At 35.5% G+C, this 18,732-nt stretch overlaps 1 protein-coding gene and 1 long non-coding RNA gene across 3 annotated transcripts in view; one reads left to right on the top strand and one right to left on the bottom strand.

Annotated features, from left to right (window-relative positions):
* Positions 1-18,732, top strand: part of LOC112451929 — a 285,962-nt gene that overhangs the window by 62,199 nt on the left and 205,031 nt on the right. The window lies entirely within an intron of this gene.
* LOC112451937 lies at positions 1,077-1,835 on the bottom strand. The gene is made up of 3 exons (XR_003040439.1): positions 1,751-1,835; positions 1,434-1,527; positions 1,077-1,225 (listed from the first exon to the last, which is right to left on the bottom strand). It is a non-coding gene; the product is annotated as an uncharacterized LOC112451937 (long non-coding RNA).

Genomic DNA, 18,732 nt, shown 5'->3' with positions numbered 1-18,732 from the left:
GATAAGATCAACGGTCACGTCAATCGAATTTTCAAGGCGAGCTATTTTATAACATTGACCTTATCATCTGTACACTTAGCATCGTATAGAAGCTTAGAGAATATACAAAATTATGGCTCGTATTTCGAGATAGTTTAGAAATCGAATAAAGTGGAATGTGCATGGTGGATATAAGTTGGCAATGTGTTGTGTTAATTTATTAACGCAATCAGCAATCACGTTCTATAATTCAATATGAACTAATATGAAGTTGAGTAGTTGGTAAAAGCTACATTAGTTAATTGTGCCTTTCATAATTTAGTTTGCAGCATTTTAAAGTTTATTTGTTGAAAAAAGAAGAAGAGAAAGAAAATATAAAAAGCAAAATTTATATTTAAATTTATTAAGAATAAATTTAGACATTAAAAACAAGATTCTTTATGACGTTGCCATCTCGCGAGAGTGAGAATAAAGCTAGTACGAGTAAAACTGCGTCTACGCAACTTTCGCTGACGATTGCAGCCAGCAGGAATCTTCCGTATCGACACCCAGTGCATTTTCTGGTAGAGAACGTGTGCTTCAAAGTTAGAAATACGAGCTTACTTGTGCCGATAATTCAGTTCTCTGAACCATCGTATAGACTTGCTCCTTGCTCGTTTTAAATAAAAAATCATAATTAGAAGCGTGCTTGTTAACTAGTATTCGATTAGATAGAATTTAGAATTGAGAGAGTAGACGTCATAAAATTATTTGACGTTAATAGTTTTTTATCGATTATCAAGTTGTTCATTTCTTCGACACGCATATCTTTACGATTTACGATGCGTGTATATGTTTGTTCGTATTTAGCGTGCAATTATTATTACGTGCGTTTATCGCGTAGGGAAAGCATTATAATATCATTATTTTTATTCTACCATTATATGACGCTATAAAGCGCAGAGATAATTAATACGCACCGCCTGATTCTTGTAAATTATTCGAAACACGCATCGCACAACGTAGTCACGTCACCCAAAGTAGATACGAAAACTGTGTGATGCTTATCTTTCGCCTACATCTATTATGCGCATACATTTAAAACTATCTTACCATGTTTATTCTCCTCCGCGTAGAAGGCATAATCGCCCGTTTCCCTGTGCTTGCCCTTGAGCTATAGTCGTGAGTCAGCTTACACTCGTATAGCGCCGAAGAAATTTTCCAGACAATTAAAAATTCTTACTTATCGCTTCTAAATTTCAGAAATCTGTAAACAAGACAAAACATAAAGAAATTTTATTTTAGACTAGACTTTTATGTCTCCAGGGTGTTTCGTATAACAATCATTTTATTTATTAAAGTTTTGAGCTATTTATTGGCTAAAGCCGCTAAAGTTAGAATTCGTATGAAGCAAAATATGTGAAATTTGAATTATGCAGACAATATGAATGTATAGTATTTTGTAAACTATTTACCTATATACGTAGTAATATTCGAGTGAGGAAACAGGAATCTCTAATAACCTCGTATTCACTCCGTATCTTCTCATATGGCTATTATTCCAGTCTTCTGCTGACAAATGTTCTAATAAATGTTCTAATAAGAAAATTAAGTACTTATATGTGAAAGAAATTATAATTACATAATATTTAGCGTCAAATATTTTCGTCAAATATTTGCATGTTCTAATTGAAGTGTAAGGTTATCTCACGGTGACGTGTACGGTGTACGAATATCATACGTGTTACGCGTCCTCACGTTAAATGGTAAAGATAGTGACGTTTACACGTACCATAAATAAGAAAGGTGAATTAAAAGGAAAGAAGCCACACGGAGAGAAATTTACGGTCGAATATATCCGTCGTGCTCGTACGTTTGGTTTGGAGCGGATGCCTGGAGTCGGTGCTCCGCGAGGAGCGGCGAGCGGCGGCGCGGCGCGGCGAGGCGACCGGCAGAGGGGGTGGGGGCGCGGCGCGTGGGGCTGCGGGCTGCGCGGGTCACGGCTGTCACTCGTCAGTCCGTCGCGAGCGCTCGCGTCGTGAAGTTCGTGCTTCTTCGCCGCTGAATTGACACCGTACGTACTCGGCGAGCGCATACCTCCGCGAAAATTCACATTAATGTCACGGCCGCGGAGCCTCGGAATAATCGCGTCGCCGCGATTCGCCGCGATTTTTGTACGGTTACTCCAACGATTCTCGCGCGACTCCCGCTTTTCGTCTGGTGCGGTATAATCACCTGTCTTTGGGCGCCCGCGCGCGCGCGTGTCGCGTCGCGTCGCGTCGCGTTGCGTGTGTTGTATTGTGCCGTGTCGATCGTGTGCCGGTCGTTTCGTTCTCAAATCTCTCGCGTACGGGTTCTCGCGCGGAAATTCGTCCCGGTCCTGCCGCGCCGCGCGCCGGCTGTTTGCCGATAGTGTGCGTGGTGAGAGAAAAAGCGTGTTTGTGCTGTCTCTGTGCTCTTTGGATTACTGGAAGCGCATCCGGCGAGAAGTTGGCGCTGAGATTTGAATTCGCAACGCTCCAAAACGCAGGTACGTCACACGTTAACCCCTGCGCTTCGCTCGAGAAGATCGTGGATGCACTCTGGATTTCTTGTGTGCTTGATACCAATAATATTAAATATTACCAATGCAAAATGAGAGCGCACAGTGGATGAAACGAAATTTTGTTTTGACGGAGCGCGAGTCACTGCTCCAAAATGGAGTCGTGTTGCTTTACTTCTCTCTCTCTTGCCATGTAGCGTGCACGCCTCGCGCTCCAATGATCGTGGGAGCCCCGCGCATTTTGGATCACCGCGCGGGCACGCTGCATCGAAGCGTTGTTTATACGATTTTATTTGACGATTTTCACGATCATCACATTCGTCCAAAGCGTTCTATTTCGATAAACATGGACTGGCACGAATTTATTTTTGCGAGTCTCATCACCCTTTTTAACAGCGCTATTTCGCGCATCAATACTTTCGTTTTCCTGACATCATCGGCGGAAAAATGTCGATATTTTTTTAACGATCTTTATGTAACATATTAATATAACAACATAAAATATGTAACTATATAGTTTTCACGTAACGTTGCAATGCGATGCATTTTCGAAATTATAAATGATACTTTTATTATTTTTATGTTACCGCAATCAACTCTGATGTTTATGATTTAGTTGTTTTAAAAACTTTATTGACAATTGTAAATATGTGTGTTTATATTTATATTGATGTCTCGTAAAGGAAAACAAACGTATTTTATTCACAATTTAAGCAATTTCTGTTAATTTGTGCGCTTTTTATTTTGCATTGCGTATAAAATTTTTATTCTCAAAACTCGAGTGCTTTCCTCCCTTTTGATCCAATCTGCAGATTTTATTTTTATATCTATATCACACACATCCACGAATCTTTAAAAGAAGCTGCCATATTTTACGATTATTTGCGATGCCGCATGAATTCGTAATTCGATACCCGTCGAAGCTCCCGGCTGAATTCTCACGATTGTTATAAGTATGTTTTTATATATTATATATTTTTTGTAACAGATAAATCTGAGAATTACGTATAATATATAGAACGGATTAAGATATCCGGAATAAGAAGAATTATGCCGCGCTTATTTAATGTTCTTCGTATCTTGAGATTTTCGCGATTATGGAGCTTCGGCGAAATCGGCGATTTCTTGTTGGCTCACCTGTCTTGGCAAACGCACACGCCTGGAAAGTGTACGACGTCATAGTCCACACCACACACGCGGATCGCACCTGTTGTTCGCATTTTACGCGTCTCAAGTCTAAAGTCAAAGTCGATCGCGAGACGCGAGTTTACGATGCCGATGCTGCGTGTAAAATTATGCGCGCATGCCTACGCGCGAGCATATTACCCGTTTATAGCCGTTAAGAACCTCTTAACATTCGCGAGCCGTGCGAAGCATGGAGACTATGAAGAGAAACGAGATTCATCGCGCGCCGAACGAGCAACGATGACCTAAATGCAACAAACGGACGTCAAGCTCATAGTAGTACCCGCGCCGCGTTCTTCGCGAATGCCTCAAACGCTTTTCGGCGAATCTGTAAATCAATCGATTGGAAATTGCACTTGCGGGTGTTTGCGCATCCTCGAAATGTCTTTAACATTGTCATCGTTGTAACGTAAAATAACTGAGATATGGAAAATGACTTTAATTTCAATAACTTTAATTCCTTTTACGCATTTTTATTTGGAAATTTTTATTTTAGTTTTCATTGTTATCATGTGTTTATTTTGATTACTGTTAATTATGATTATACTTGATTAATCGGTAGACAAAAATCACTTATAATTAAAATGTAACAGTTTTTATAGTCTTAATCGACATAGTCATGACGGCGCCGGTCGCTATCTCGAACATGCTTTTCGGAGCGTATGTAGCATTATTTGTCGGTATATAATTATGGTTAATTATCTTGCAATTTTGTTACGGTACCGTATGACGAATGATTCGCGTGATCATTAAAGGCGGTGCGTTTATGCGTTCATTGTAAACACGTCACTCGGAGAAAGCTTGAAATTGCGCTACTTAACGCACGTCTTGTAAAAGTTATTCTACACATTTTCAAAAAAATCATTTACTTTTAAATAGTTTTAATTTTTATATATACATATTTCTCAAAGATATTTCTGATTTTTTTGCGCTCAGATAATTTCGTTGTATTCCTTATTCGCAATGATGACTAATGTAATAATTCGAATCGTCTTCGTGCTACGAAATCGTCCATCGAACAATCGTTACCAATTGAAACGTAATTTACCGTTCAAGCTTATAAACTTAACGACCGTGCTGAAAGAGAAAGTGGATCGCGATTTTGTGTCCGTTCACTTTTATTATGGAGTAGCGGAAGCGATGCTTCGATAATTTCACATGCGAAGATTCAAGTCAATGGTTTTTCTATTTATGTCAAAGAATTATCTGAACTTGTTTATTGTCTATCGATTAACTAAATATGTTTATTGCTTTGTATAATCGAACAACTTTTTGTGAAAAATTATTTGAAGAATCCAAAAATGATGTAAAAGTACTATGTCGTTGACCCTAACCGACGTGTGCGTATGTCAGTTGTTGCTGCATATCGAGAATTGTAGATGAAAAAAATTTGAAAAATTAAATGGATAATGCAGCTGTAGTTACCAAAATATTAATTAGATTAGAATAAATTAGAGACATCTCGTGCGAATTATAGATTAACAATTAAATAATTATCTGTAAACCAATTTACAATTCTATGCCTTATAAATTACTTTATTTGTATTGCAATGTGCAAAAAATTTGCTTCAAATTTTATTTTATTTTATGTCATAAAAAGTATAAAAATTTTGTATTAAACTCTGTTCTCATAAAATGCCGAATCTTCGATCGAATTCATACACTACATCCTATGTATGAATTTAATTAACTAGTTACCATTGTTTAGTCAATTAAAATAAATTAGTTTTTGCCGTTTTTATGAGCTTTATTCTTTCTGCTGTTTTTTTATCGGATATTGTCAAATGATACTGAATACTATTTTAATAATAACCAAGGTTAATAACTACCATTACAAAACGTTTTGACCAATGCGATGTCATTGGATACATGATTCATTTGCGATAACATAACGATGCGAAATGAGATCAAAGTGCACTCTGTTCTTTATTATTCGTTGTATAATCACATTTCTGTAGCTCGACTTTAAGATAGGACATTTTTTGAAAATTTACGAAGCATTTTGTTGTCGAATCGGCAAAAGACTTTCACGTCGATATTCGTGTCGAAAATTGCCAGTTACGTTCGCGCTTTTTTCCGGGCAAGACCGCATAGCGGTGAAAAAAATAACGGGTGTAATTTCCTCACGATGTGTGCCACGTTTCCTCTTTTTGGATGGCGGGATCGAAATGGCCCGAAGCATTCGCAAGCCACGGATATCCGGGTGCGCGTACTACGCGTGGATGTCTGTGTACGGTGAGCATAATTAATAATTTCGGAGCGCGCCGTATGGTTCAGCAAACAGCCCTTTCTTTTTTTCCTCTTGCACCACTTTTGTTCGTTGAATAATGCTCGGCATCAAGGCGGGGTTCGAAATCACCTGGTCGAATCGCGCTGCGTGGGGTTAAGCGCTTAGACAACTCGTGTCGTAGCCCTCATCTGCTCGTATCCTTTCTAAATTCAGCCATTTCGATCCCCCGTCCCTCCCTGTATGTGCCCGTTGATTTAAAATTTAAATCAACCTTTGAAAAACGCGATGTTAGATTTTCATCATTTGTTCTTATATTCTTATTGCCATATTACGCGTTTGTATAGAATATAGACTATAGACCATAGACCATTTCAATTTGTGTTATAGAAATGCTATGTATATGTATATACATATATGTATTGCGTTATTGTTTTTCTTGTAAGAATCATATAGCTTTCTAGTTTCTGCAAGCTCCTGCGCTTGCAATTTTTACAAAGATTTCTATAAATGTTGCCAGAGTTGTGTCAATTAAACTATTATGGGTAATAGTTATTACTATTGGCATACTATCTTTGTCACGTCCAAATCGAAACACAATTACGTGAAAACTCGGAAAGACTAACCGAAAGTTTTGATTGGAATGTACGATTGCTGCGTACGCGCGCGCAATAATAACCATGAACGAGTCGGGCGAATGTTGCATAGTGTGTACACCATGTACACGTAATAGCGGTCATATGCTATTCGATATTGTTTTTATTCTCGTGTTAATCTCACACAATATGATAGAGTGCATTCAAATTTATCTGGGGGAACGGCATCGTCCGATACAGAAATGGGATCGAGTGATACGGACACGGAGAAAATTAGTTAAACCACCTCTCCCGCGTCCACCTCTTTGGGGACCAGTTCGATCAATAGCGAAGGAAAGATATCATACGCGGATTTGTTTAGAGTGCAGTGTTCGAATCCCATAACTGTGTTAAAAACGGATGGAAATTTTGATGTGTGTTCTTTTTGTCATCGTTGCAACAAAGATATTCTCTATGGATTTTATTCTATTATTGGATACGAAAATGTATGAGCTTATTTTGAAAGCAATAAAAATTCAATTTTTAAATATTGTGAATTTCAATGAAAGTTGAATACAAAATAATTAATAATATGCCCATGGCTTTACGAATTTTCCGAAATTAAATCTACAATATATATATAAACAACTAATATCTATATATTTTATACAAATTATAAATGTAAATTGTGCGAAATTGATAGAGAGAGAGAGAGAAGTTTTTTGGATTTTGTTTTAAAATTATGACGTTTCTGACGAATTTTATTGAAAAAATTGTTTGAATATTTATAATATTAAATTAATTTCATGCTTTATTATATTGAGGACTATGCATTTTTTTAGAATAATTATGTGTTATTATATTAAAGTCAATCAACTGCTAATTCCATATATTTTTTCGACTGGTCAACGTCTCCGCATATGTTACATGTTGCCTAACTTGTATCCGTTTTCCATTGTATCCGTATCGCCCTTATATTCCGCGACATGTCACGCAAATCTCCTGATTAGCTGAAGTGTTAAGATTATGCTGATGCTTACGCATACGATTTTACGAGCCATTTGCTTGCAGCTGTATGATAATCGTCGTACGTGACAAGGTAACTATCAGACACAGACTACACGGACACTCGGTGTAGAATATTTTGCTGCAGACATATTTATCTCAGTTAATAGCGTAGGTAATTGATATTTTTTATTGAAAAACGTAAAATTGTAAAAAGCAGCTATATATATATAAACATTAAGATTTCAACAACATCTTGATTATTTTAATCAGTTTTGCCTGAAATGATAATGATCGATATCATAAAAGTAATATTATATCATTGACGTGATTAAAGACTGCGGTATTAAGTTCGTACATTGATTCTATTTGATTCATAATTAGGTTGATGATGGATCACGCGATTAGTATCTGCACCCGCAGATATATATTGCTGTATTGAGTTGAGAACAAGCGAGATTTGTTTTCTAGAAAGGCTGCTGCGCATAAATACGACCATAAGCGTTTAGTTTTATAGCAGTTCATAGAAGCCGACCTTAATAATCGAGGCTGCCTATGAATATCTCGCGCGTGCAAAAGAGGGATCAAGGTCAATTCCATTTGCGATCGAACGCGGTGGTTATTAGGCCTCAGGATGTTTTTTAAATGATCGTTTAACTGTCAATCTATACATCGTGTTTTATATGTTCCGATTTACATAATCCATTCTCATACATGCCGCTTTCTCAATTCACTTTACGTTATGTTTCCTTATCGCGTTGGAATCGTTGACTTATCTTTTATCTCCATTGTTTCAATATAGCTGTATTAACGTGAAATAACGTGTGTATTTGTTCGTAAGTATTTTTGGTCAAAAATCTTGATATCTCAATATTCTTTGTAGATTAATATAATATATATTTTCGCGCAAGAATGTAGTTGGCTATAGTTATAAATCTTCTTTCGTGCAAGAGTTAATGTAAGGAATTTTCTAGTAAGAGATTGAACGTAATTCTTTTATCTTTATTGCATATAATGCATATATAAAGGAAATGTCCACTTTCTATACTAAACAGATATTAGAAATTAAAGTTATTATAAAGGCGTTTTTTAATTATAAAAAGATAAAAAATTAATAGATTCAACATATTCAACTCTTAGAGCAAGGAAATTATATGTACACGGACAAGTATATTTTAGCATAAAATGAAAAGATCGTGGAAGAGAACTTAGAGAACGTAGTCAGTCTAGTTAAAGTAGCGAAAATTATTAAAATGTTTCTCACATTTTTCAAAGAAACTATTAAGAGAAGCACGATTCTTTCGTGACTTCGTCTCGAGTGATTAAGGAAATATTTTGTATTATGTATATAATTGTATATTTCTGAAATGTATGTATATTTCTATTTACTGCTAACATTTTTCATCAAAATAGATAGGTGTAATTACATATTTATCAAGCAAGCATTATAAATGCTACGACACTATAGATTGAAAATGCAGACTCCGTGCGCTATTTGCATCATCCATCTTCTCACGCAGTTTCGTTGTGATCGAACTGCTTTGAATCACGATGCGGATGTACGTGCCGGTCTACAGAGTGGTAATTTGTTTGTAATTTAGTAAGGTAGTGTGTGGTCGAAAGTTTGGTGCAGAGAATGTAGCACGGCGTTAATTCGTTACTGCCGTTGGGTACTGGTTTCGAGAAGCCCTTTCATGGGGCGCAGGACTGACTCAACCAGTAGTATACAGTTTGCTCAGAAATGAGCCATGTTGAGGAGCATGCGTGGATTTGTCTGTCGATAAATCTTGAAATATAAAAAATATAATATAATCAGCATAATGCAGCATAAAACCTTCGTAATATAAAATTATATAACATTTATCATGATCTTTTTTTTTTATTAGCTTTAGAAATTATTTGAAAATTTTTCACGAAATTTCTATTGTTCTGTAAATATTATTTATGCGTTTGTTGAGTGAAAATACCTATGTTAGGACTCATAAATTTTTATATGGCTTACATTAATCTTAAAGCATTGTTACTTGCAAAATTTATCATGAAGGACTTATCATGAATGGTTTTCTCGCATACTTATATTTGGAACTTGATCACAAGTAAATCGATCTTTTATCAAGCATATTCTACCACATCTATGTACGGATTAATAATCAACAAACTGTAAAAATGATTTTAAAATATTCTGTTTTAAAAGATAATTTTTTTATCATATTGTAATGTAAAAGCAGGACGGATTTCCCGTTTAATAAATTTTATAATAGCGTGGCTATTTGCACACATTTTATCCGCACTGACGTTACATCATTCACGCGATATAACGCTTAGAGGAATTACGCAACGCGACGGAGTTGCATGTTAAATTTACGGAAGAAAAAGAGTGCGAATATCGCTACGTGCGTGCGGTAAAGTGATGCTAAAAACAAGATCACAAAGCGGCGACCTTACCGAATGCACAATGAAACAAAATGAAACAAAGTACTATACAGTAGAAATTTCGACGATCGAGCCAAAATGTCGACGAGCATTCGGCATTGCAAAGCGAATTTACAATGGCTATACAAGCTCGCATGCAAATCACTAAATTCCCAAATTCGCATGACATTCACTGAATGAAAAGCAACTGCATGAGAATAACTGCCCTATGTTTGAAATTTGAGTGTTGCGATGGGAAAAGAAAGAAATGCGAGAAACGCACTATTCGTTAAATCGTTTGTCAAAACTATGCTTACTTCAATCATTTTATTAGCTTTCCAGTTACGTAACGGACGAGGAAGAGTCGAATATTCAGCGAAATTTTGTTCAAGTTTACGGAATAAATGTAAATGTTTGTCTCTTTGTACAGAGAAGATGCGGAATGTGTTTATATACACAAAATATCGCGCATACCTGAGGTATTTTTTGTATTGAATGCTACGCAAGTTGCATTAAAAATGTCTTCTGAATAATTACATTAAATGATAGTCAAGTTTCCAACAATTAAGTTGATAGTCAAGTTTTTTAAGTGAAAATGTTTGAATTGGGTACAATGAGAACTTTCCTTGTCGCAGCTTTCTAAAAAGCTTCCTAAATAGAATTCTTCACAGATAGAAATGTAAACTTTGCATTATGTCAATTTCCACTTCGAAACATTCTTGAAATAAATTTAATTAAAACTTTGTTATTAGGGGAAAATGTGAGTTTATTTAGGATTAAATGCGCGCGCGCAGGACAATTTTTTCAAAAATTAACATTTGAACCATAGTAATAACACAAGTTATATAAAATTTTTAAATCTTTTTGGCGGTATCAATTTTGCTTCCGATAAGTAAATTTTTTGATAATGAATACTTATAAGAACATTGTTTTAGATGCCATGATCAATGTCTGAAAAAAAATATTAGTAGATTATAATAATTTTCGATGAACATACATGTCAATATATGTGTATCATTAAAGTACTCCAAGTTGATTTGATATTATTTGTCAGAATAGGGAGGATTTAAAGAAAGAATGAGAGATTTAACCAATTACGCGAGTCAGGTCAAGATGCTCGGAGTCTTTTGTTTCACGAAATCTCCTTCGTAGTTTCTTCTTCAGCCCAGTTATGTTCTTCTCTTTCTTTGTCCTTACTTCCAGGTCGAAATCATAATTCGTTCCTTTTGTGCCGAGCCGCTTCGAACACGTCTTTTTCTACCTGGCTTCGTTACAATCTCTTTCCTTCTCCTATAAGAGAAAATTATTGTCTACTTTTGCAGGGAAGCGATAGTCTTGTGGGATAATTTGAGTTGCACGTGCACACATTCATATCTTTTATTTTCTCTGCGTTTATTTCTTCTGGATTATAGTATGTATATATTATAGGTATTATTTTTTAATTTTTATTTAAATCATGCTAAAGTGTTTTTGCAAGCGTTTTATTTAATTTCTTAGCTTGCCTAATGTACAACATTTTATGTTTTGTGATTTCACATTGCTGTGTATCAATTTCATTGATTATTTTAATAATTCTTGATTTAATCTAGATAATTGTAAGTAACAACTCTTGGTTTACGTCAGTGATTACACAACTTTCGCACCTTCAGACACGTTGTTAACGCAGGAATGCATTCGTACTGCGCTTCCGTGATGATTAATTTCGACGGCGTAAAAGAACGATTGTTCTGAAAACGAGGCCTCATCGTTTCATATTCTCTACGTTACAACGTATCTTCCGGGTGTCGCAATTTATCTGACCGCACTATTGTTCTATTCTGAAGGAAACGCGCTTCGACGGCGTAAATCGTAAAATTTAATTAATCAGTCGGTAGTTCCCAGATGAAGCTACTGTTTCTAGCCATCATTCATCCAATTAATGCGTGTGTACTAACAGGATGCTTCTGTTTTCCGTTCAAGATGACTAAAGCTAATATCTATACATCTATAGACATCTATGGACATCTCTTATCATCGCGATTTGATCATATATAACGTATTTTATTTAAGACTAATTTTTAATCTCATCACGTGTTTATCTTGCTTGACGAAATTATATCCATTGATCTTTACAAAAAGAAAGATGTTTTTTTTTAATATTAGGGTTTCTCTATTTTTAAAATTCTTTTATCATTATTACTGTTTCATATATATATATATATATATATATATATATATATATATATATATTCATACAAGTTGCAATAATTACGTCTATATCTTTTGTGAAAACCATCATGGAAGTCGTGGAAAACAACTCGTTTCCGCATTGTAACCATATAAGAAAGTCGCTCGAAGCTTTGCCCGATCTACTTCTAGCGGTTTGAAGAAAGAGAAGTAGTCCGGTGAACTGGAACGATTTAATTAGTCGTTTAACGAGGTCCCTTTTTGGCTTTCTCTTGAGAACGCGGGCAGAAATCCTTAGCGAGTAATCGTCGAGTGGACTGCGCCCGAGTTTTACGATTCTCCAGAAACTGCCGTTCCTTCAGTCTAGATGTATGTCCGCCAAGATAGACAAACGCTCGAATGTTGCTGTGTGAGCTAAATGGAGAGAGACGCGGCGTCTATTTTCGGCGCACTTGTTCCTCGCGCTCGTACAAGTTGCACGAGCGTGTATGCGCAACATTTATGTGCATGTGTGTGTGTTTGCCATCGTGACTGATTCATTATTCCACACACCTCGGGGATCGGCAACCTCTGGAAACGTACAAGATTATTTATAATCAGCCACTTTGGCGCGCCGCCTTATTTCAAGTACTGTCTGACAGTGTCTGAGATATTAAATTATTATCGATTATGTGCAATTAACTGGCGATTCTTACAATTAGATGTCTGTTCGAGACAGTCGGTCTCAATTTCGGTGTCACTTTCTTTCTTCATTCCGCTCTGTCGTTTTTTTCTTTGTTGAAATTCGATAATAATTTGATATAGAATTATTGTTGTGTCGTAATGGTGTTACGTTCGAATCGATGTGTTTGACCGATTTTACAATGGTTAATAAAGACTCGAGTGACTCGACCCGTTATGAATTTGCTAATAGTTATATTTCGAAGTTCGTTTATTTTTTATTTTTAGTTATATTTTACGTAAGAAATTCTCAAATCTTAAAAGACGAATATTTTAATAACCGTTTGATAAAAATCCTTTTCAGGATTAAAACTTCAAATTCTGTATAAGTAAGGCTACTAAAATAAGGCAACCTTTTGTATACTAATTTTTGTATGTCTATTAATATTTTCATTATGCAGTTACAAATGTTTCCAATACATTAATTGACATTATTATGTTCTATTAACTCTCAATGGTATAATATATTACAAAGACAAAAGGATATTGCGAAAATTCTGGCCCTTGGCGTCTCTTGCAAGGCCAATTGTGTGCGAATGCGCCCCTATAGTCTCGTGCAAGTTTCACGCGTGAATAAACGACAGCCGTGCGCGAGAACTGTGCCAACTGCCAACTATTATGTAAGAATTGTAAGGCGTCGTGACTCCTCCGTCTGCTTTCTCTGTCTCACATATTTTCTGTCTTCTCTTTTGCTGCTTGTATTTTGCATGGTCGCGTGCATTCCTGTCTTGATATTCCAAATAGACTGTTCCGACAAGTGTCTAAATATGTTTTCACATTAAAGAAGGCAAGGGCACGAAAAATGATATAAATAAATGTGAGCTTTTTTTAGGTAAACGAACAAGATTGCGTATATTTTATTCTGATTGAAAATTATGTTAAAAAATGGATAAAAGTTCAATAACATAGTTCATGTAGAATTTTCATTTTTTTCACATAGTTATCTTTACTTGGGTTTCATAAAAAGTCATGTTTATTATTATACAATAAAATATGTATGTATAAAAGTAACGACACGCAATATGAAAATTGCCGAATTGTCATTATTCTTTTAAGTTTTGTAAGTTAATATAAGTTACCTACGAAAGAGAAAAAACATTTCATCCCTATTCTATTCTTGTATATGTGAGAACAATATTGTCTATTCATGGACATGTAACTCAAGGATAATGTTTTTTTTTATACTATGAATTGTATAGAACATTTATGGGGATATAACATGAGTATGCAGAGATCTCGAATTTCCCTGTTGTTCAATAGCTGAGTTAACGGTACTTTTCAGTTCTGCAATTTTTCTATTACAAGGAATTTTTCCACTTAAAAATTTACTACAAAATTTATGTTTTCAGAAAGGTTTCAATTATATTAAAAATTTTTTATTTGATTTTAGATTTTTTTATCTTTTTTTATCGGTCAAGATTAAAGAAATACAATAAATAGATGAAGAACTTTTAGTTTTTAGCAAAAATTCTTTGAATTATTCTGAACAATGATTGAAAGAATCCTAAACTTTAGAAATTTATTTATTTTTTTAATCTACTTCCAGACTAAGCGTTATATTATAGTAATAATGGTTCTTTGGATTTTTTTATGACTTCTTTTTTCTCTTTCACGTTAAATTTTTTATTTGAATCGGTGTTGTAACCTGAAAACAAGTTCATTGCCAAGAACCACCGGCAACGCCATCCAATTTTTCCTTGCATGTAGGAGGATATTGTTGCTCCTACGCAGGAAAATACAAACGGTAGTTATGCTTCTTTCCTCTATGCCGTTCTCTAAGAGTATCGACCGCGTCTACACGCCCATTTCTGGTTCCTAGATATTATAGAGCTTGTTTATCGTTGCAAATTGTTCTTCGCATTGTTTTTTTGCACCTCGTAACTTTATCAACATTGCCTTACAATTCTAATTGCTCAAAGAACTCTCACAATTTTTGTTTTACAATGTTCATAATGTTGCTAAATTGTTTTACCAGCAAAAATATACATAATTTTTGCTATACATAATTTTTATACATATGTTGTGAAAATGTTTGAATGAAGAAAGCGTAGTATGGATGTAGATCTTTTTCCTTAGATATTTCCTTTTCGCTCATACTACGTCATTTCGCATTGTTGGCCGACTACGAGCATATTTACGCGTGCACCTAGGAAATGAACGGAGGAACCAGTTTTAACCACTAGCTCGTCTGTTTGCTCTGTCTCGACGATTCCTTGCCTCGTGGGCGCATAATCGGATCTCAAATCTAGGATGTGTTGTGCACGTGCACACGCACGCAGGCGAGCGAGACGGATCGTCGCGCAAACTGGTTTTTGATCAAACGATCGAACCAGTTTAGTAAACTAAAAGAAAATCCTGATCTTTATATATAAACTCTACTAAGAAGTAGAACGATAGGTCAGCCTGTCTAGGATTTTTGCGCTTTTTTTCGAGAAATTTTGTAGTTTTATCACTTCCTATACAATATCCGTCGCCCTCATTTTTTGCTTTTTTGTTTTATTATTTTGTCTGAAGCGCTCATTTCCCGCAGCCAGAAAGTTGCTTTTTCTCGCGGGACAGAAACGCATGTAAGTTTTAATGGACGTGATTATCTCGAGCTTCAACCGTGTGAATTTTAAATTTTGACGTTTTTCGTGTTTCCATGCTGTTTTAAGGAACGCTAGGGAGATGCGCCGTTATTTTCTCTTTAACAGATTTTATTACGATATTTTTTCTGACGCTTCGTGCACTATAAGTTGAAGCGTCTATATGTTCTTCACAATTTTATTGCTTCGATAGTTTCCTCGTTCATGGGCGATAACATAAAGATAAGTCCGTAGTATTTTTGATTCTTTGGAGTATCATAAAAGGCGGGAATCAGATACTAGGATCAAATAGAACATTTTTTGGGTGCGCCAGATCGAGCAAGATTTACGTTCGTGTAGGTCTCTGTGTCGAGATTGCCTTTACCTGTCGATGCAATGTAGCGACACTCATTTATTTCTTTATATAATAGAAACGGATTTTCTTTCTCGTGCCTCACTTTGATCTTCGTAGCAGAGTAAAATCATAGATGTATGATACAATAAGCAAAGAAAAGATAAAAACAAGTTTGTACACGACACTAAATAACGCGACAGCTAAAAAGAATACTACGATTCAATTAGCTTGTAAGTTTATCTTTTTTCGTATAATTCTGCTTTCTAGATAATTCAATTGGAACTGTTGAACTTAAAAATATTTGTCAAATCGAGTGTTGAGAAAAGATTAGTCTCGACTAAGAGAGTTAAAAAAATTTTATATAACATTATATAGAAAATTGATTGCATTTCTCATTTCAAAGTAATTTATGTAAACATATATAAAAACGTGAGCGGAATTAAGCGATAAATTGATGTAAAAAGCAAATGCCACAATTAAATTTAAAAAATCTTTTTAAAGTTAATTATATATTTTTAAGTATACTGGAAATTTTATACAATGTACAGGACATTAGCGGAATAAACAAACTTGTGAGCATCTTTTCTTATCAAGCCACGTCAATCACAGACAAGTATCGAGACGAGACGAAATTAGCGGAACCATCAGCAAGCGTGTTATCGATCGCAAAGCAATTCCCGTCTCGCTTCCTTTATCATGTCATGCATTCACCGCGAGACAGCCATCTCTGCTCCTGGGGCATGTTTATACTCTTATCGCCCGAGAACATGGTGACACTAGCGAACAAGGCTTGCAACCGTATCCGCGGTGACATCATATAGGCTTGTAAGAGGAAGAGAGTCAGATGGTCTGGGGATTGTCAAAGTGGAAGAAAAGTCGAGGGAAAGGGGTAATGCTGTAATGCATTTGTGAATATCCCGTATGTGTGCACAAAAGCCGTTATATGAAGGCGGAGATGCTCCTCTTTATGCAAAGGACCAATCTGCGGCCATCCGACGACGGGCAGAAGCTGAATATCTCTGTGCTGGTAGCGCAACGAGCTTTTCGCGTTACTATGAAAGCCCGACAGCGGAAGAAACGCTGAGTGAAAGTTAAGTTACTTGTTTGAGCGCAAGTGCGCAAGATACCGTGTGTCACGCTAGGCATTTTGTTGGCAACGGGCATGCCCGGCATACGCTTTACGTGCATCGCGAATGTTTCGAAATTGTCTCGGCTTATGTTACTCCGCTCCAATCCATAAACGACGAAAATATTTTTCCGTTATAAGTAAATTGCAATACCAATTGGACATCCCTTTTCTAATTATTAGTCTGTTTATCAATTAGTGTTACCCGAGAATTTTTATATAAATGTTATATGTCATAAGATTTTATATAATTGTAAATGAATAAGTATTCTCTAGAAATTGGAGAAATTTAGCTTGAGATGTAGCCATTTTTTTTCTTTTTATTTAATTTTTGCACAAAATTAAGTGAATCTTTTGTTAAGCAGTAAGATATATCGTCAGAAATCTAATTTGAGAATATAAGGCACGATCTCGTTTAGTGACGGAAACGATCGAACTCGTTTGCTGGAAGTTTCCGGTCGATGCTAAATTTGTGCACAGAATCAGACTTGTATTCGAATTTTCACGACTTTAATCACGGCCGCGATTTTTTAGCAGCAAGTATAATTATCCAGTAATAACGGATGTTGATTTGCTATAAATTGAAGACCTTGCTCGTGTAGCTTTCACAGTGCAAGAACGCTTATATGGTGCTATTATCAGACGTTTTTCATATCTAGTACATAAAATGATGATTAAAAGTGGAAATTATTAACTTTATTAAATATTAACAATATTAAATTAATGAAATATTAACTATTTTATTAAATATTATTAAAATTACTTGATAGTACGTAATATAAATATAAAGAATATTGACTAATCTATATAGTAATTTTATATAATTATTTTATGGGTATAATTATTTATGAGGCATATTAAGTACATATTGGACTGGATTATTTATTAGGTATTAGAAACTTTTGCGTAATGAACGTATTAAAATTATTGATTTGCCAATGTTGTCTTTGTAAAGTTACAATATTTACAGTTATTAAATTTAATCTTTAGTTGTTTTATGTAATACTTTTATCATGGTTCATGGTTATTTTCATGAACCTTCGAGATCACATTCCTTGCCGCGCTGAAATTTTTACGGGAGAGATGACTCATCTTCACGATCGATTATCTCAACGCGAGAAGGTGGTCAAGGAAACGCAGTGTAGACCCCACGCCTTGTTTCTTTCCCTATTATTTACGTGTCTCGAACGAGGAAAGATATTGATGCTGAGAATATGGGAAAAGAGTACAATTATAACTGTACCGTTTTCAAGAAAATCTCTTTTATTCGGATATTTATATTAATAATAAATTAATAATTAACAATTAATCGACTGTACAGCAAGAAAAATATTTTTTCGTATTACGCTATTTGTTTTTTGTAATGGGTTATGAGCCGCATACGAGTTTTTATAATCGCAATCATGCTTTTTCGAATATTGTCGCTTCTGTCTTACGTGTTTATAAAATTCTGTTTAATTCCATTGTATTGTAGACTGTTTATAATAGTTTTTCTACAAAAATGGTAAAAGATAAATCATCTACGAGTTTACATATCAAAAATTTCTCTCTCTTTCTCACGAAAAGTAAATAGTTTGTTTTACTGCGTCACTAAGCAATTTTGTTTCTGTCATGCCACCGAATACGTGCACATTTCAAAAACATGAAAGGAATGGGAAGAGGAGGTGGGTATTCACCTTTCATTGTTTTTGGAACATTTCGAAGCTCCGGATATGACGTCAGGCCGAGCGTGAAAAATCGTCGAAAGCGTTTCGTCGCTAACAGGAGTCGTTGAGGATTTTACCGAGTTGTGTGGATGAGCGGGAGGGAGTTTGGTCCGGAACGAGAGAGGAGAGGTCGGTCTGTGAAGGGGATGTACAAAGGGGTAAAAGCGGGCAGGGGCAGAAGTGAGATCGAT

Source organism: Temnothorax curvispinosus, unplaced genomic scaffold (genome assembly GCF_003070985.1).
Source record: "Temnothorax curvispinosus isolate PA1 unplaced genomic scaffold, ASM307098v1 QBEX01002827.1, whole genome shotgun sequence".
NCBI classification, from domain to species: Eukaryota; Metazoa; Arthropoda; class Insecta; order Hymenoptera; family Formicidae; genus Temnothorax; species Temnothorax curvispinosus.
This window is presented reverse-complemented; position numbering and strand designations above follow the sequence as displayed.